The 21,518-nt window shown below is 39.6% G+C and overlaps 1 long non-coding RNA gene across 2 annotated transcripts in view; it reads left to right on the forward strand.

Annotated features, from left to right (window-relative positions):
• Positions 1 to 21,518, forward strand: part of LOC126213108 (uncharacterized) — an 83,128-nt gene that overhangs the window by 8,386 nt on the left and 53,224 nt on the right. The window contains exons 2-3 of one of the 2 annotated variants that reach the window (XR_007541074.1): positions 16,200 to 16,397; positions 18,154 to 18,317. The exons of the other annotated variant lie outside the window; for it this stretch is intronic. This is a non-coding gene — a long non-coding RNA (uncharacterized LOC126213108). Of the gene's footprint in view, positions 1 to 16,199; positions 16,398 to 18,153; positions 18,318 to 21,518 lie in introns of those variants that run through there. 2 annotated transcript variants of the gene reach the window in all.

Here is a 21,518-nt window from a genome sequence, read left to right on the forward strand (position 1 = left end):
TAAAACATAAGCGTGTCCATTTCCATTTCCATTATAGTCGTTGTGATGCAGTTCGTTGTGACTAAAAAACATTGTTTATTACAGATTTGACGTGACCCGTTAGTAATTGGTCCTCGTGCAGTTTGTTTTTTACATTCCGTGGAAGCTTGGTTGCAGAACCTCGGACGGTACATAGCTGGCGTGGATCCTTGGACAGTCCAGGTAAGAGTGTCCGTCACATTTCGAGAACATTTCATTCCCTGAAGTTCCAACCAAAATTCTTCCACCCGTCGTGTTGTTTTCTGGACAGGCACTTTGTGTCCGTTTAATCCAGTTAACATCTTGAAGTTAGGTACTGTAGTATTGTCACTGGACGATGCACGAATTATGCACTTCACATTTTCAGTTTTTTGCTGAATATAGCTCACCTAAATGTTCGTAGTTATTAATTAAAGAAATGGTTCATCGCGTTTACATAGGTACGATGCATAATGAATGTCATTAACAGTTTCTTTCACATAGGTTTCTGCGTAGTTGCAGAGTTAGTAATGTTCATTAATGTCCGTGAACAATGGTTCACTATGCAATGTCCTTTTGGCACTCGTTTTGTTCAAATTTCTTTTACATAGTAACAGTTACATTATACATCATTGAAAGAGAAGAAAAAAAAATATAAGTAATCATACATACACACGTCACATATTTCTTAGCATAAATATAATACAGTTGCACATAAACATGTTTACATCATTATTACATAGCTATGGGTTATTACATTGTGTCACATTTGATTACATGAATTGCAGATAATTACGTCCTCTTTAAGGGTTTTGCTGGGATTTTATCGATGTTTATTTTGTGATGTCATCTGAAATTAAGATAGGTCAGACACAACATTCATTACATCAGTAGGCAAGACCAGGCATTTTCACTACTCAATAAATATTCAAAATAGTAAGAGAGAAAATGTTTGATTCCTCGTGTTTTATGCGTGTGTGTATAGTGTCTGTGTGGCCTTGACTACTGATAGATGCTTTTCATGTTGAGAGATGTGCGTCTAATCTATTTCTCAAAGTAAAAGTTCGCTTCACAGATGACGTCTGTCGGTTCGTCAGGTGTCACACCAAGTCAGTGATACCTACAGTCACAAATGTTCCGTGAAAAAATTAATATATCATTCACTGCTACGTAAACATAAATTTTATTTTAATATTCCGTCTTCCAGGTGGTGGCGCGCGCTGAAAGAAGAGTTCTTCTGCCTTCAACTGCGTCACTGGAACCGCTGAAATGAAAATTTCTATACTACTTACTATCTGTGTTGCAGCAACAGAGTTTTTTGGAGTTGCTTAGCAATGTTTTGATGGATGTGACTTTGACATTATTCCGCATGAAATGCTCTAAGATCTCGGTGTGCGTATAGCCCAATAATTTTGTTAGTTCTACGATGTTGTAACAAATACGCACCAGGATGCGGTATGTTAACAATTATATAAGGTCCTTCATATAGCAGACGCCACTTAGCGTTGCGTCGTTTGAGTGCTACAGATTTATGATGAGTACGAAGTAGTACAAGCATTCCTACCTCGAATTTTTGTTTTCTTTTTATTATGTTTCTGTGATGTTTGTTTCGTATCTGTGCGTGATGTGTCAGCATAGTCAAAACTTCTTTTATTTTCTGTTCAGGTGTGATTTCCTTGTCTGACAACTTAGGTAATGGTTCTATCCACTGATCGGTCTGTTTGCAATTGAACATGATCTCGTTAGGTGTGTAATTTGTATCGTAAATATTTAAGTTATTGTGTACGTCTTCGAAAATACTTAGGTAGGACACCCAATTAGTATGTTTTGATGAAATATAGGTCCTCATGAATCGGTTTAATTCTCGGAAAAGTCTCTCAGTCGCGTTACATTGTGGACTAAACTTTGAAATAGATATACTTTCAATGTTATTGTCCTTCAAGAAATTTCTCCATTTGTACCCAGAGTAGTATGCTGCATTATCTGACAGAATTGCTTTAGGTTTTCCCACGTGCGTCAGGTAATCACTTGAGAATCTTCGTATTATAGCACTTGCAGTGGCGGATTTTAAAGCATAAAGTTTTACATGTTTAGAAAATATATCGTAAAAAGCCAAGATATATTTGATGCCTCCAGAGCTTGCTGGATGCGGTCCACTGATGTCAGTACACAGAATTTCCAGGTGTTTACTGGGTAAAATAGAATGTAAATCTGTCTTTGTGGATAAATTCTGAGGTTTTGATTTTTGACATATGACACATGTTTTCAGTTCCCTGTAAATTTTCCTTCTCATATTGCTAAAATAACAGTATGTGCTGAGCTTTGCTAAACACTTCTTCGTCCCATAATGACCCCAAACTAAGTGTGTGTGCCAAATTAGATTACGTTCAGACTCTTTGGGAATGCATACACACCAGTTAGTAGCATTTGAATGTCGGCGATAAAATAACACATCATTGTGTAACTTGTAATACTTAGTCAAAGGATGATTGTGTTTTTCTACCAGTAATGTTATTATCTTATACCAGTGAGGATCAGATTTTTGTAATTTAGCCATGTTTCTGCACATATCAATATAATATTGGTGATACTGCTTGTCTTGCATTAAGAGAATCCTGTAGTCATTTATATTTTCTAAGTCACTGTTGGTTTCATTCATACCTTGTGGAAGTCTAGACAAAGCGTCGGCAATGGTGTTGTCCTTACCTTTTATGTACTTAATTTCAAAAGAGTAGTTCTGAAGTGTAACTGCCCATCGTGATAGTCTAGGATGTACAAGTTTACAAGTTAACAAAAATGTCAGGGCCTGGTGGTCGGTGTAAATTACTGTATGTTTTCCAAATAAATAATAATTGAATTTCTTGAATGCCCATACTATGGAAAGTGTTTCTAACTCAGTAGTGGAGTATGTACGCTCACATTCAGATAGAGTACGACTCGCAAACCCAATAATTCTTATCTGTTCCTTATCTTTATTCTTTGCAACTTGAAATAAGCAACATCCCAAACCAGTACGTGAAGCGTCACAAGTCATACAAAAATCTAAATTGAAATCTGGATGGCTCAATAAGTTTGCATTCACTAAAGCATGTTTAATTGTATTAAAGTCATTCTGGCACTGTTCCGACCAGATCCAAACTTGATTCTTTCTGAGTAGATTTAGCAGATGTTTACTGTTCAAAAGTGGTTGTGGCAAAAAACGTCTGAAAAATGAACATAGCCCAAGGAATGATTTTAACTGCTTTTTAGTTCGAGGACTAGGAAAGTTTCTGATAGCATCTAATTTACTGGGATCAGGACGTATGCCCTGTGAATTAATGATATGTCCTAAATATTTTATCTCACTGCAACCAAACTTTGATCTTCTAAGATTGGCTGTGACTCCAGCTTGTGCAAATTTTTCTAAAATTCTTTGAAGTGTGTCAAGGTGTTCATTCCAAGACTGTGTAGCTATCAGTATATCATCAACATAGTGTGTGACTGTCCGAACTAAATCATCGCCAAGCACGGTATCCAGGGCTGTAATGAATACCCCAGAACTGACATTCAGTCCGAAAGGTAGAACACAAAACTGATAGGTTCGCCCCCCGAACATAAATGCAGTATATTTCCGAGAATCAGGAGTGATACTCACCTGCCAAAATGAATTAGCGAGATCTATTGTGGAAAAATACTTTGCATCTAGAAATTTCAGTAATTGCTCTTCTAAATTTTCGGGTTTTGTGTGAACTGGTAAAATTATTTCATTAATTGCTCGTGCGTCTAACACTAACCTGATGCTTCCATTTGATTTTTTGACAACAAGTAGAGGACTACAGTAAGGTGAGGTGGATGGTTCAATGACCTTCCAGTCTAACATTTGTTTTAATTCTTGCCACACAGCAGGTCGTTGAGATAACGGTACGTTATATGTCTTGTGGTAGAAGATCTTGTGAGGCTTAACTTCAATCTTGTACGCATACGTGTTGATAACACCTATTCGTTTGGCAAAAACTTGTAAATATTTGGATAACACTTCCTGTAGTTTTATACGTTCATGTGCACTGAGAGCTGTAGCTTCATTTATCTTATGATCAAGCAATGTTTTCAAGTCCATTAGCTCTGTGTCAAATGAGTGTGTGTGCGTGTCTTGAATGTCATTGTCAAGTACTATCTGAACCTTGTACCCTGTACAGTGTTTGTCATGCTTTAGAGTCCTCCTGTCCAAATCAATAATAATTACACTGCCTCTATCATTTAAAATACATTTACCTTTGGAGAAGTCTATAATGCAGTCCTTCTCGCTCATAATATCTATTCCTAATATGCAATTTGTCACAAGGTTTTGTACAACCAGGAATGGCCATTGTACGGTTCCATTACCTATTTTAATGTTTACAAAAACTTGCTTCGTAACCCTACATGACTTATTACCTAGTGCAGTAGTTATTTTACAGTTTTGGGCAGGAAACTCAGGCACAGGTTCCAATTCACACATCTTTTTATAGAAATTAAAAGACAAAACGCTCACAGCTGCACCTGTATCTAGAATAATAGTAGTTGGAATCCCACCTACTACACCAGTGGTAGATGCTAAAACAATTTCATTTGTGTTTGAACGACATTGTGTACTGTCTTGTAAAAGTTCATCTGATATATTGTTATTGTGGTTGTATCTTATAAATAAAACAGGTAATTTTTGTTTAGAATTATTCGGCATATCATTATTCTGATGTTCAACTGTGGTGCCAAATAACTGATTAACATTGAAGTCGCCCCCCAAGAATTCCTCAGCCACGACCTGGGGCATAGAAGTGACTGTTTCTAGTTTGTTGGATTAGCATTTGTACTAGGTACTGACACAGATTGAGGTTGTGTGTCAGGTGTCATTTCTATTATATTCACATTCGGATATTGCCTATTGTGATCTCCAAACTTTTGCGGTTGTTGTTGCTGTTGCGCATTATAACTTACCTGTCGGTCATAAGGTATGCTCCAATTTTGTCCTGGTGGCTGCTGTGTTAAAGCAGTGTTTGAATGAAAGTACTGATCGTTACGAGTCCAGCCTTGACGCTGTCTTGGCTCGTAGTTATTATTATTTCTGTTTCTGTTTGTGTTTTTGTTGTTGCCTATGTATCCGTTGTTACCGTTGTAGTTATTACCGCGGTGCCTTTTGTATGGATTGCCGCATGAAGTGTTATTACTGTTGTAACTATTGTTTGTATTGGAATACGCGTGTTGATTTTGATTTCCGTATTGAGACGGCATGTGAGTTTGCTGTTTTTGTTGTACCGCGTATCCAACTGTGGGCGCGCCAGAATTGAGTTGGCAAGCCTGCATGTTTTGCATTCCACTAGTGTAAACATTGTGGCTGCTGTTTTGCCGCGCGAAGCGCTGATCTTCAAGTAACATGTCAACCGAATCTAAAGCTGTTAAAAAATAATCTGAATCGTCATCCGGGATATGTAGGAGTTTTTCTTTAATGTTGAAAGGCAATTTGGCCTTCAACGCACGGAGTATATCACGTGTTGCGACTGGTTCGTCTAAAAAGTGTCCCATGTTCAAGTATTTTTCAAAATATCTGCGTAAGTTGCCATTTTTACTGTTAAAAGTTTCAGGTTCTAGAATTTGTCTTCTGAGTCGCTCCTGGACGGATTGTGACCAGAATTTGTTCAGAAAGGCACGCTCAAACTCACTGTACGTGGTAAATACGTCAGCTTGACTGTATGCCCAGACAACTGCATCGCCTTGGATGTAACCGACAATATATGAAATCTTTTTCCGGTCACTCCAAGTGCGTGGAAATGCGTTACTAAAAGATTTAAGAAAAATCACCGGATGAATGGTTCGTTTTTCTGGGATAAAAATCTGAAATTGCCTGTGTTTCATTAAGCTTTCTTCTTCCTTCGCATTGTGATATGGATTTGTTCCACTGTAATTACTGCAATGTTCAGCTGGCGAGTAATTGCGATAATGTTGCTGTGGTTTACCATGATAATAGCTTGTGTTTGTGTTTGCACCTCGTCGTATGTGTTGTAGTCGTGGTGTGTTTGGTTCTTGTGTGTTTGTCGTGTGCGGTATGTGTGTGTCATACTCGAATGTATATTGGTTCCTGAACTGTACATTTTGACTGATATTTTCGTTACATTCAGACTGTGGTCGATCGGTGAATTGTGTCATTGGTCCAGTGACGGATTGTACTGCGTCACTGATCAGCTGTTTGTTATTAGTAATGTATTGCGCTACGGAGTCGTGCACAATTGTTGGTAAATTTTCACGTAGGCATCTATCAAAATGTTTGTCTTTGTTCACTACCCAATCATGAAATTCTTTATTAATGTTTTGAAAATGAGCTGTAGCATCAGATTGTAAGATGTCAGTCAGGTGTTGTTCAACATTGTCAAATTTATTCTGTACGTCAGTAATTCGTTTTTCAAGGTTGTCGTGTACTGAAGGATATGTTTGAATTTGTTCAGTAAGAACTTCACACGTGACATTAAGATTTTTTACTTGTGTCTGTAAAAGTGCTACGTCAGTTGTAGTCTTTTCTTGTGTCGTATTAAGCTGGGAAAATTTAGTACTGAGTTCAGTCATCTGTTTGGTCAGTGTGGCGTCTATAAGTTCCACACGTTTACATAAAGTGTCATTACTCGTCTTGAGTGCTATGAGGTCAGATTTAATTTCGTCATTTTGTGTCTGTAAGGTTGCCATGTTTTCGGCGTTCTGTTTCATTATCATTTGTAACATGTCGGCAATGTTTACCGTTTGCAACGTCTGTGCCCGCGCCGCGTCATTAGACGTGACGTCATGCATTAACATGGGCTCTGACTGAGACTTTGAAATTTTTGTGGTGGACGGCCTATTGTCAAAATTTCCGTCAACACTTGCGTCAATGTTTGATAAATCGTCACTACCGGTTGCTGTCGTAAAGTCATTTTCTAACATTTGTCTCTCGTCCGAGTCGGATTGTGTCTGAATAGTACGTCTTTGCTGTTCCATTTTTGCGTATTGATTTCTAGTCATTACCATGCCACACGTGATTTATGTTTCAAGAAAATATTTGACACAGATTTTAAAATGAAATGCAGTTGAGCATAAATCGCTCGTAGCAACAATGGCTGTCCCGTTAATTTAAAAATATAAACTGAATTTGAGATTATTGGTAATGGCTGCTGGCCATGTTACATTATATCGTACAGAAGTCGGCCATATTGTACACTCGTGTATTGGTATTGTTGGATACGTTATTGTTTAGGGAAAAGTGCTAAGAATGAAATTTGTTACTGAAAACTGTTATGCGCGAAAGAAACACTACAGAATTTAATGAAAAGCTAATACACTGAATTATACGTCTGGTCAAGCCTGCTAATGCAAAGATGCTGCGTCTTACCTTATTTTGCTGGAAGCTTTAGAATTGGAAAATATCTTCAGATTTTCATTATCTCTCATACATTCACGTCCAGGTCCAGAAAGTTGATTTTTGACATGAAACAAAAAGAACAATGTAACAAATGACAAAATAACAAGTCCGACACGCAGTCGCCAATATAAAATAAATAAAAAATAAAATGGAATAAAATATTAATGATTAATTATTCTGTATGTATGATGATTGGTTGTAATTGGTGTTTGCTTATCTGGAACGTGGACGTTTAATTATTCGGTATCAGACGCTTGACAATGGCTATTTGGAAAAGGCAATGTAACTCGTAGTTGACCGTGAAAGAAAACTGAAATAATCGGACTTCGTAATTAAATCGTTTCCAAAGACTGCTGCGGTAGGTACGGACTCATGATCTAATCTCAATATTACAATGATTTGCCAGCCATGCCAATACGTCGTACAGAGGTGATTGTCTACTAAACATAAAAAGTTACACAGTTAGTTAAATCAGATATATTCAATGAAATAGCCTACAGTTCATAATCCTACTTACTTTTATAAATATAAATTCATTACAGAATCGAGTGCCTAGTGTGGTTGCAACTCGCAGTATTCTTCTATAACATGAAAATATGGCGGTGTGCCAGACAATAAAATAAAATACGTGCTTCTCGCACCACTTCTACCTGAGCTCTCTCTTCTCTTAATCAAACATAAGAGTAACGTAATTATTCTTTTGTCTTTATCAGCGACACAGCGCTGCAGTTGTGTGCCATAGGCTTTATTTATTAGTCACTGATTATTTATTTAATTAATATTTCGCGTTTCCGCGGAAACTCACGCTCGGCATGCAAATGTGCCTTTATAAAACGTATCCTTATGATCGTACTTGACTGTACTGGACTCAGCTTGGTTTCTGCTCCACGTGAAACGAAATCCAATTATATTGAAGCAAACGTGCAAGAATTCATGGAGTAATGGTTACATCAGTTTTATTCTTATGATGAACAGATAATAATTACGTTGTGCTGTCTTCCAGCATCGTCATTACATCAGACCAGCGAGTGCATTGGTAGACGACATTCTTTGGAGGCAAACGACCGATCTGAATACTACACGGTTCGCGTTATAACATTGCCTCGATTTTGAGAGGAAAATATAGATAAAAATAATCTCAGGGACGTATAAATTATAATGTGAATGATTAAGCTGCGAATGAACGCTAACATTGTTCGGCCATGACCCCCAAACAATGCCACAAACAACTTCTCTCTGATGCAGCCCGAAAGTGGACTAAGAAATGCATACTAAAGTCATGTGTAACGTGAACAGCAAGGAAAGGGATCCACAAATGAAACACGGCTATGTAAGATGAAATTGACATAATTATTTCACAAAAGCATACAAGTGACATCAGACAGCTTATCTCGGTACCGGAGGACAAAAGGGAGAGAGGGAAAACAAGTCGTCTTCCGCTTTTCTTATATCGTTACACAAACGAGCGTACCTACTACATTTTGTTTCACAGAATATCCTTTCAACATTTTATCTCAAAGATACTTCTTTACAAAATAATCCATAAACAACTAGAAATACATCATCTTATTTTTATATGTAAAGTTATTTACGATATTTTCAGGCGATAATTAAAACTAGGGCTGCTTCTTTATACATTTGTAACGTAACATTTCAGCACGCTATCTGAGCGTTGGTGGGGGATGCCTCGTGAACGCATGCGATAGCCAGTTATGAAAGAAAATGCAGCGCAGTGGACGATCATTGATACAGCCACCTACAGTATTGAGAACCGGAATGCTACATTCTCCGAATATCTGTCCGACGTTGAAGGGGAATATTTTCGGTTGGCGCGGGATGACAATCATCTGAAAACATTTGGCAACATGCTGCATATCATGATCATGGAATCCCCGCAAGTGCTCTCCATTGCGCCACTTAACACATAATCGACAAAGCGTAAAAGCAGACGCTATAGAAGAATTCCTTACAATGCTATAGCCGTTTCCTGTTGGTGATAGAGGTGCGAGACTAGAAGTTGACAACACAGGAGAAACAAGTACATGGATCAAAAGCACTTCATTAAAAATAGAAAAAAATGAAAAAGAAAAAAATCGCTATCGTCTTTTAATCGTTTTTAAGATGAAGCTATACCGATAAATGATTGCTTTTATTTAACTAGAAGAACAAAAAATTCTTTTCATGCAGATATAGTTAATTTTGCCCACTATGTCCCGATGTCGAGAAGAGCGTTTTTTTTTTTTCTTATCGGTGATGAAATATGTGGTGTCACCGCCAGACACCACACTTGCTAGGTGGTAGCCTTTAAATCGGCCGCGGTCCGTTAGTATACGTCGTACCCGCGTGTCGCCACTATCAGTGATTGCAGACCGAGCGCCGCCACACGGCAGGTCTAGAGAGACTCCCTAGCACTCGCCCCTAGTTGTACAGCCGACTTTGTTGGCGATGGTTCACCGTCTACATACGCTCTCATTTGCCGAGACGACAGTTTACCATAGCCTTCAGCTACTTCATTTGCTACGACGTAGCAAGGCGCCATATTCACTTACTATGTCTTCTGAACAGATAATATTGTCAATCATGTACCGTCAAGAGCGACGTACATCATTAATGGATTAAAGTTAAGTATCAAACTAATTACGTCCGCTTTCTGAATTCTAATCCCTTGTCATGTTCCAGACCTCACGTCAGTATAGTCATTCCCTCCTCACGCCTGCCTGCGTGATCTAAAACGCGTGCATTTCGGCCTCCTCTAGCAACACGGTGTTGGCTCTTCTGCCAACACAACAAAATACATTTCATTCAATCAAGCGTGATAGATGCTCAAATTCATGTCATCCCGACGGTGACGATGGAGGCTATCGTCGAAAGCTCGCGATTTTATCCCGCATTAAGCGGTAACAAAACCGAGAATGTTTTGCATATAAGTGCCGTCGCGACAGACTTCTTTCTCATAATGCTTAAATTCAGTTCGCTATTTATGTTCCACTAAGGAATTTTGTTACTAAGTCAGACGAACGACGAAATCCTATTTATTTCTTCATTTCTATATCATTATTTAAAAAGATTGGGCAGTTGAATGTCACATGGTACAAGGCTACCCAGGCACTACATGTGTGTATATGGGAGAATTAATCAAATTAGTAGTTACCTTACTATATAGAGCGGTGTGAAAGATGCAGATACATTTTAGACTGTGAGAGGGAAAAAAGAAGAAAAAGGTGCACCACAAACAACTTATGCAGATTGGTCAAAAATTGAAATGAATACAGGTATCGACAGAAAAAGCAAAATTGTTAACTTTGGTGGCCGATGAATGAATGTGTGACGCTGCAGAGCAATTTCAATGTGCAACTGGCGAAGCTGGTAAACGAGGGACATGTCGACAGCAACAAATACAGTCTTTACGAATTTTGTTCTGTGTACTCTTCTGGACAGTAACTATGCCTGGCAGACAGACACGTGGACGCTATATGCAGATGTCATCATTTGGTAGACTTGTTGGGCTCAAAGAAGGCAGTTGGAGTATAGGGCGAATCGCGCGACATCTGGGAGGGAGTGATGCCACTAATTTCCGATGTTAGCAGGAATGATAAACAGTGGCCAAACACAGCGTAAAGAAGGACGTGCTTGACATCGGGAGATGACAGAACGTGAGGTCGGAGCAGTCATCAATGTGGCACTCAGAGCCCCGGATTCATCATTATCGCCGGCCGGAGTGGCCGAGAGGTTCTAGGCGCTACAATCTGGAGCCGCGCGACCGCTACGGTCGCAGGTTCGAATCCTGCCTCGGGCATGGATGTGTGTGATGTCCTTAGGTTAGTTAGGTTTAAGTAGTTCTAAGTTCTAGGGGACTGATGACCTCAGAAGTTAAGTCCCATAGTGCTCAGAGCCATTTACACCATCATCATTATCGTCGGGCTGACATGCAACTGGTGCTTCAGTTTCTGCAGGGACCATTAACAGGCGGCTCACAGAAAGGGGGCTGTGTTCACGTCGCCCCTTACGCCGACTACCAATGAACCCTGTACAGCATCAAGCTCGTATGCAGTGGCGTCAGGCACATTCGGCCTGGAATCTCATTGAGTTGAGTAGAATTGTCTTCAGTGATGAGTCTAACTTCCAACTGAGCCCCGAAGACCGACGAAGACTTGTCTGGAGATGCTGCAGACAGTGGTGGGATGGCAGACAGACAGTCCCGCCATACAGGAGGACAACCGGGAGTTATTGTCTCGGGTGCTATTACATTTCCCAGTAAGACCCCTTTAGTTGACTTCTGTGGAACACTTACAGTGCAGCGGTAAGTCGACAAAATTCTATGCACAGTGTTGTTGCCCTCCACAGCCTGGACGAACTTTTCAGCAGGATAACGCCCGATCGCAAACGACGAGAGTTTCTACTTCATGCCACACCCCACCTTGACCAGCAAGGTCGCCAGAGCTCTATCAACGTTACGAGCTTTATTAGCAGGGCCCTTCTGTCAGTATGGTATATTGATGATCTAACATGCCAATCATTGGCTTCCTCAGTTTACAGAGCTCATTCTCTTGAATAAATCATCAACTTTTCCTGAAATTGTAGTGATTTGTTTGTCTTTACATGTACATCACATCCACCGATATCCATCCCATTCAAATAATTCCTCCGCGGTATGTCAGAGGGTATGGTAAATTAAGAGCAAAAAGAAAAGTGTCAACTTTTCTATGGTGAATAACACCTCTGTGTTGTGCAGCAAAATGCTATTTGAGAGCAGAGCGTTGTGGTACGTTTCACTGAATAACAAAAAGCGAAACGAATTCAAAATTATGCAAAAGATGCCTACATTGAATTGGAACGAAAGATACATTTTTCAAACGAGTCTGCTGGACTAGATGAAGTAAATATACATTTCCCTCATAGTGGATTACTTAACATAGAAATGGTATGTAACATTATTTGGGAGGAGAAGCAAGTGTTTTTTGTAGTGCATCTAGCAATGTCATGGGTTTCAGATGTGAACCTAGCAAGACTAATACACACAGAGTGCAAAAAATTTTTTTTCTTCCTCGTGTCTTCGATTAATACTGCTTTCTTGTGAAGGTTATGTTATTCGTAATAGAGTTGTGTAGGGGCTTTAAATTCGGTATCATATAACGTTTTAATACGTATTTTCATTTGTTAGCATACTTTTACATCTGTTCAGTTTGAGATGAAGCTGGGAGATGGTGTTAAGAAACTATATTTCACACCTGAGGCAGTAGCGTAGTTACATAGTTCGGCAGCAAGCACGGTGTTTTAACTTGTCAGACACATGTTGATGGGGAGCTCCAGAATTAGTCGTTCAAATGAATGCTTCACTCCAGTGAAGTGTGAACTAACCATGCAATTTCGATGAACTGGTACTTCAAACTCTTCACAGATAGCACAATCCACACTTTTTTCTAGTTCGTTCACTCACTCTCTTCCCCTCTCCCTCTCCCGCTACATCGGCGCTACGTCACTCATTCTCCCTTCGCTTCAGTCCTCCCTCTACTGCCTGTCGACGAATCGCGCGGTGTTTGTGGAAAACGATAGGTTTGCACCCGTGACTATTTGTGCAGTTATACTTCGCGTCTACCGTTGGCAGCACTTGCAGACAAATGAATATTAAAGATACAAACGAAGAGGCTGGCTGTGTGAGTACACACAGCCAACATGAAAATAAAATGCTTATCTTGTGACTCTGGAACTGAAGCATGCGTAGAATCCACTCTTGAAAGCGTTCCTGTAGGAATGTTTATCTCTTACACATTATTGAAATAATTATACTAAATGTCAATGTCAATTTAAGGATTGTCCTACTTAAATTTTAAAAAACACATATATATTTATGAATAAACATTAACGGATTTGGCGAATGTTCAGAAATTTCCGTTTAAAAACATGATTTGTTCCACACTTTTTTCCCTGTCAGGCGATTTCTTATGTCAGTTATAAGGTGTCCTCCCTTCGAGAACACTCTTTCAGATGGCGTGGAGGTTGCAACAATACACAGCCGTATTTTTGCAAGTTCAAAGAGCGAGGGGTATACTGACAGCCTTGTCTCTGTAGTAGGGGCTCTTGTAAATATTTGTGCACCTCCACTATTGCAGCAGCTCTCGGGTGTGGATTACTCTGCAGCCTGGAAAACACTTCATCAAATTCGAGCCAGAGACTAGAAGTAGATTCAGTGGTTGGAACTGAGATTGTTGCAGTAGCAGTGGATGTGTTCATCACAAATTTCTCACAGTGCCTGATCAGGTTTAAATTCACGTTCTCAGCAGAATTTTTATCAGAAAAGCCATGTAATTTGAACTGGGGATCCAATGAAGTTGCTTCTGCGAAAATGGAATTTTCCTCTATATTTCTAAATCGTCGTTTTACGTCTTCAGCTAACTTTTCGGCCAACTGTTGCACGTCTACATGAATTTCAGTGTTATTAACACACCTGTAACACCGTTTTTTCAACGAGAGTATAACTTTAGAAGCAGTGACAACATTTTCACCTGACATTTCCTCGGTGCAGACTTTGAAAACTTGCAACAGGTCACAGGCTTGTGTTACATTTGCAATGTCCTCTGCAGTCAGATTTGGAAGATCCAGATAATTCAGAGTGATAACTGTCATTAGGGAATTCTTAACCTCGATTATTCTTCGCAGCATATATTAGGTTGAATTCCATCTTGTAACAGTGTTATGTTTTAGTGTCAGAACTGGCTCTTTTAACTGTTCCTTCATCTTTTCAGTTTCGTGCAGGCCTGCGAGCTTCTTTTAAAACATTCAACAATTTTTTTTTACTTTATTCAGAATGGGTTGAATGCGCGGAACCCCATTCTGAACAATTAAATTGAGTGTGTGTGCAAAGCAGGGGATGCTTCCAGGCTGTGAGTCTTATAGCTGCCACAATATTAGCAGCATTGTCACTAACAGCACACATGACTTTTTCTTGAATGCTCCATTACCTCGTGACACGTCGCAGTTCTTCGGAGAGTTTTTGTGACGTGTGCCTTTCGTCGTATTTTAAGCACTCTAGGAGGCAAGACGCCAGCTCCAGGTCTTTAACGTAGTGTGCTGTCACAGACAAATATCTCTCATTTGTGGTTGAAGTCCACCAACCCATTGTCAGCACAAACACTCCCGCAGAATTAATTTTGACTCTCACAATTTCTTTCATCATGACGTACTGTTGATGTGGTTGTAGTGTATTGGAATTGATCTTCCGAGCTGATATTCTGTAAGCATCATTCAGTTTGCTTACGAAACTTTGGAAATGTTTGCTTTCCACTATGTTGAAGTGCAAATAATCCTTTACAACAGTCTCCAGAAGTGCGAAATCTATCTCCCGATTTCTTTTGTCCGAAAGAGGTATCGGAAGAAAACATAGGTAATGTTACGTGATATTGATGTCTGCTGTTTGATAATGAAGTGACACTGCTATTTTCTGGCACCGACTGCTGTTCACTTCTGGCAATTGCTGATGTTGGTTCCGGATTGTCCGGGTTATTTGTCCAAGAAACATCGGAAGATGTAGACGCAGGGGGCGCTAAGCGCCTAACTGACAATGACACTGTTGGATGCAGCACTCGAACATGACGCGCTAGATTAAATATATTTCCTGCTTTATCTGAAATACACATAGAACAACAGTTGCAATTTACTTTCCCATCACCTAAATTGGCGAAGAATCCCCAAATTTCACTCTTTTTACGCGATTGCGAGTTGCTAGCCATTGTATAACAGTGAACAGACACAAAAACTGCTTTCCGAATAAAATAAAGAGGGATTTTAGCTGAAATCGTACCAATGACTACAGGTGACAGTTTATGTTTTGAATTTGGAGGATTATTATTCTCAACAAAAATAAAATGTACAGGAAAACTTCTGAATAATTACTTAACGTAGGTATATAGACTTTGTAACAGTGGTAAACATACTCATTCTATTTTGCATTAAATTTTAAAAGAAACATAAAATTGGACTGCATTTCTTTGGTAGCCCTAGTTTTCAATCCATGAATACAACAAATGTTTCACTTGGCAGATAAAGTCTTTTTTGGGCGCTTCATGAGAAAATGTCCAGCAAGATGAAATGTGATACCTTCTTTATTTGTGACAGGCTTCTTTGTTTATCATTCCTTTATCCCCTTCGACCATGCTCTATTTAACTCAGACACTGTAAGAGCCTTAAAACGTTACGTGCACGTTACTGCATCGTTCGGCCATCTGTTGATGTATTATGAAGCTTTATTGTATGAGCGAGGCGAAGCAAGCAAGCGTAGCTGCGGCCGAGCGGCGAAGCTTCACCGCACAGAGTGGAAAGAATGAAGTAGTTCACGGGTGTGGGTCGACCAATTTCTACTATAACCCCATGGCTACCTTATATTTTACATCTTCCTCAGGCCCAGCACAAGTCACCGGACCCTTCCAAAAATATATGTAAAATTTTTTTATTTTAAAGTGTGAATACTAGTTGAAGAACGTTGTCTTATATGTAGAACGCTAAAACACAAGTGATGCTAGGTTCGAAGTATTGTCCTCATTAATTGTTGAGAGAATTGCGTGGTTGTTGTATCAGACTGAAAGCAAGTAATTTTTTAAGTTAACAGACTCTTTGTCACTTCTAACGTGTCCCAGAGGAACTTCCAATAGCAGAGTGAAATCAAATCGCTTACAGCAAAACACTGGACGGGACTGTTGCTTGGCGTCGCCGACAGATGGCAGCTGGACACGCGTCCTGGGAAGTATGGCCGTTCACTCGACCACGCCTCCCCCTACAGTCTGCAGTGCCCAAATATTTGTAGACACAGGTCGTACACGTTGTTCGTTCAAAATGGAAGGTCTAGTGTATTTTCGTTATGTTCGGTAAATAAACAGTGCTTTCCCCAGACTAGGAGCCTGGGAAACATATGGCGTTCCTTCTGAAGGGACAGATGCAGCAAGAAGTCCTCCTGACGAAAATGTGCAAAGCAACCTGGTAGCAGACAAGAGAAACTCTGTTGTGTGCTGTAAGTACAACTTTCACCTTAAACGAAAACAACAAAATTTAAGGTACACCGAGGAGTACAGCACATAGTAAAGACACGAAGCATATTAACTTCAACTAATATGAGACGAAAACTCCTGCATGGAGTTGTGGGGCTGAGGTCTTGACGGTAAGTTGGAAAGATGCAATAAATGCGATGTATGACTGAGCCAACAAAACAGACTGTCATGTCTCTTTATAGTACGATGTCTAATTCCTGAAACACGCTTTTATCATTTGTTTACTTGCGTTTGGTGTATTATTAAAGGAAGCAACAAACGGCAAAAAGATGTGAAAGCCATAACAGGAATTCAAATGTAATGCTTTTATGTTACAGCAAACGATGTCAATTGCATATAGTAGGTACATCACCTGTTCAAAATAATGTTATACATGACAGTTAACTAAAATTGCACACCAAGGAATGAACATTAGCTACAAGGTCTTTAATGAAAAGTTAAATTATTTTCAAGATCAGCAAGTAGTATGTCACCGATGAGAAAGCGTCATTGTGTTTTACTCTGACATTGAGTGTAGCCACTAACAGTAATATTAATAAAGTTCTGTTGTTTTACATTTGAACATGTCATTTTGCTTCTAAAGGCAATGGTCATGAACACTTAGGAAATTTGAGGACGTTCAGTGACATCAGACATAAGGAGATCTGGTAACACTGATTATAAAAGGACACAACATATTCACTTCGGCACATGTAGCAGTACTGCATCAGCGATTAGTGTAACACACAGTCAGGAAATATAAATAGGGTTGGAAACCTAAAATTCATACGTGTCTGCAGTGATGAAAATTTAAATTGGAAAGAGGACATTTTGGAAAACAGCTTAGCTGTCACATTTGCAGTTAGAATCAATGCAAATCTTGCGGAAAGACTAATCCGTACGTTGAGACATTTTTAAACACGGTTTTAAAAATGAAACTGACATTTACGTCGTTTGGTTTGCAGATGAGAAGCTGTCAGTACAGGACACAATACGGTAGATCCTGCAAAATAGTATAATGTAAAATCACGGTAAGAAGGAAAACGAACAAAAACTTCCTCTAGGTCGCACTTCTTTAAATCATTTATAACCTAAATACTTGATTTTTAAAATTTTGCTGGTCATCTCCTTCTAGAGGAAATTGATTTTAAAATTAGCACAGAAAGTGTTGCCTCATGGTTTACTTTCTGTTACTTTTTCTAATACTGATGTGGAATGATTATAAAAGAAATACAGGCTGCCCAATGGAGAAATATAAAACGATATTACGTCGCCACCGATATCTTTGATTTCAAATGAGTGAGAGTCGTGTAAGTCCAGAGGTGAGGCCGCAACACAGTCTCTTACAAATGTGCAGCTCCCTCCACTTCTGAACACTTTTGTTGACGAGTGATGCACTAGTCTGAATTGTCATAACGCAACTGATTCTGTTTTGAGAGACCTCATGAAGTGTTCAGCAATTCACAGGATCTGGGAATCTGACAGTTCACTGTTGATAGTCATTAAAAGTTCTAACTCGTTCAGCTTATTCTTAAGCTGGTATATGTTATGAAAATAGATTTTGGGCAGAGTAATGTTTCATACTAATATACACTTCACGAGAAGATTGTGGCACTGTTTCGTTATTTATAACAATGTCTGGATTTTTTTATAGCATTACTGCAACTTTGCAATTTATTGAAGTTGTTATATCTGATCTTTTTTTGGTTTTGTAGCAAAAATGCTCCTCCTTTGTTGCAGGAAGCCATGGCTTTGTGTTGGCACTTCCTGCGGCTGATGTTCTGGGTGCCTGTGCTGTGGCTGATAACGTCTGCTGTTGATGGAGCCGTTGGAGTTGCTGATGCAGATGGTCTTGCTGCTGCTAATTGCGGAAAATTGTGCCTTAGCTGTCCTGTATGGAATTTTTTGTGGTACTGTTGATGTTGCTCTTCTTGATGGTTTCATTCGACATCAGTTTTTTGTACAGAATCCACTTCTGCATATAAGGGTGTCAGTGAGAAACTGTCCTGTAGTTTTTATTTGCTTCTGTCTCTGTTTCCTGTGCTATCCTTGTTAGCGATATATGTGATGATAATACTGTTTACTTCTATTTGTGTTGCTGTTAGCAACTCGTCAGTTCTCGTCAGATGTTTTTCTTTATATGCGTGGTGCGTCTTCAATTGATTGGACATGTTCGAAACTACAGACATCACACACGTAAACTTAAACACTGTGACAGCCTTTAAAGATTATTTCCGTGCGTATGCACTCTCTCTCTCTCTCTCTCTCTCTCTCTCTCTCTCTCCAAAACTTTTGGGGGTAATCGGGGTTTGGCTGAACATGGTGGGCAGGGGCGCTACACAAGTAGTGTGCAACAGAACTGGATGAAACCCATGCTTCGATAGCTGCAACAGTTAAGACAACTGCTCATTTAAAGTGAGAAATAAGAGTCTGACCGCCAGATGTCATGATTTCTGTTTCGTCATGTGAATGTTTTATGTGCAGAAGGTAGTTTAGGCTGTATTGTTGTTATTACTGGTGTTGCGGAGATGGGCATTTATGCAAACTGTGAGTAATTCCGAAATTGTTCTTGTCATTAAACACTAAGTGAAGCCCATATTTTTTGTAGCCACTTGATCTGAGGAAGACATGGACGTCCGCTATAGTAGCATGGTTATATGACAACACTGCTCCTATTAAATGGCTGTTCATTGGAGAAATTGTGCCTCTCCATTCTGGTATGTCATGTCTGTATGGAATAGTGCATACGATCATTTTGGTGTGCATCGCCATTTTAAGGATGTCTGTCGTCACCATTTTTAAGTCTGTGGCTGCATTCGTCATACCATACAGGCTGCCTAAAAGGATCAGACTGGCGGTCTTTTTAGACTTTTGTGTTCCTCTCGATGTTACGTGCAGCGTTCTTCAATTGCGCAATGACAATTAGAAGCTGTTTTGATTTTGCTTTTTGTGAAGTTTTGGGCCTTAGGAAAATTAAAAACCACATTCATTTAGCTTTTAATGCAGTTTTAGGCCGCAGGACGATTAAAAACCAATCCGGTTTTGCCTCAGGACAGTTAAAAACCCATCTGATGCTGTACGACCTTGTGTAGGGGATGGGCTTACCTAACAGCGCAACATCAGTTGACTGCTGAACTTGAGCAGTAATCCACGTTGTACACAATGGTTCGGGTAATGTGCAACACCCTGTATGTAAACAGTCTCGCATGCAGTATATAGCTGACAGAATTAGTTCTTTTTGCAGAAGACACTGGTATGGCAATTTATCCAAGCGTACATGCAGAAACAAGGCAATGGTAAACAGTGCTCTTAAAAGTATCATTGACTGGTTTTCTGTGAATTGTCTCACCCTCAACTTTAAAAAGGCGCGATATATTCACTACTTCTCATCTTGGGATACTACACCAATTACGAGTGTAACACATAGTTTGAAAATAATCAATGAGGTGGAAACTTCAAAAGTGTCCTTCTTGGTGAAAATATTGACCGGAAAAGAACATTTTGGAGCTCCCAAAACTTCTTAATTCAGTCATATTTGCAGTTACAATCATTGCAATTCTTGGGAAGAGACACATCAGTAAGCTGACATATTTTACATGTATTTATTCATTGATGTAATATGGAATAGTGTTCTGAGATAACTCATCTTTAACAAAGAAAGACTTCATAGTCTAAAAAAGTGCTGTAAGAATATATATGGTGCTCAAACGTGGTTTCACTGTTTAAGTCCTGACTGTGGCATCACAGTATTTTTTTTATGCCCTCATGAAGTTTCCTGTACATAGGCCACAGGAGGTCAAAAGTAAAAATGACGTATGGTTAAAACACTATTAGAAAAAAGGACGCTGATTTATGCACGTTAAGGTTGCCTTTAGAAAAAAAGGCGTGCACAATGGTGCAACAAAAAATTTTGAGGACTTACTCAGTCATGCAAAAAGTGTGACAGAGGGCAAAGTAAAATTTGAAGATAAACCTATAAAGATTTTCATGACAACTCGTTCTGTCCAAGAGAAGAATTTCTATTATTGTGGCGGTAGGAACTGCTAACTCTTATCTGCTTGTCTTCACTTTTATTAAAACAAATAGTAGTCAATGGTCAGGATGTCGACGTATTTACAAAATAATTTGCGACGAAACTTTTAAATGATTTGCTCAATATCATTACGTTTTATGATGCAAATAATCCATGGAATATGAGTACTAGGGTAAGATGCCCAGAGTAAGTGCAGCTTTCAGTCTATGTGTGTTCTTGAAGTACATTGGATTCCTGTTAATTTGAAAAAAAAAAAGATTGTTTTTCACAAATCCAATCGTGCAAGAATAGCGATGATACCAGGCATATCATCTCACACCTCGAGACGTCACGTGATCGGTGAGAAAGTCTGAGGAATTACACTGTGGGACCCTGTGGGGGGGAGATGCACGGGATTATCAAGGAGCTGGACAAGCTTCAACAGGGGAAAGGGAGGATACTGTGTTCTCTCAGTTGCTACAGAGGTGTCGAGACGGAGGTTTTGTACCAGTTTTCACCACGATTAAGCATCACACCAACTTCAGAGCGGCGAACAAGGGAAAACGTCGACTGAGCGTGGCACTTGCGAGAGAGAGGATTCGACATATGCGCCTCAGGCTAGATGTGGTAGCCAGGGAGCTTTTACATCTTCACCTGTACATGACAGTCTCCTTAGAAGCTGAAGACTGGGACAGGGTAGCCAGTGTCTCTCGGTCTTGGCCTGTAGCGGAGAGTGCCAAGAGGAATGCCTCAGAACACGAGGCTGTCAAGTTTGTCAGCACGTGTAAGAAAACACAGCAGGAGGAGGATTCTCATATAGTGATTAACCACTTTGATGACATCACTTTGAAAGTACTCAGCAGCAGATCCAACTTTTGCAGCAACTCCTAGAACTGCGCTCATTTCTGGTTTCATCAGTACAGTGGACCAAGAAGCAAACACACTTTCACCAAATGTGGCAGAAGAAACTTGATGGGAAGCCAGCAGGGTGGTCACCAGGACTAAACCTACAAACTGGAACATATCAAGTGATGAGAAGCGTGCACTCAATAGGCAACAAGAAGAGAATAGCATCATGTTGTTTACAGCAAAC

The sequence above is a fragment of the Schistocerca nitens genome, chromosome 11, assembly GCF_023898315.1.
Source record: "Schistocerca nitens isolate TAMUIC-IGC-003100 chromosome 11, iqSchNite1.1, whole genome shotgun sequence".
In the NCBI taxonomy this organism is placed as follows: Eukaryota; Metazoa; Arthropoda; class Insecta; order Orthoptera; family Acrididae; genus Schistocerca; species Schistocerca nitens.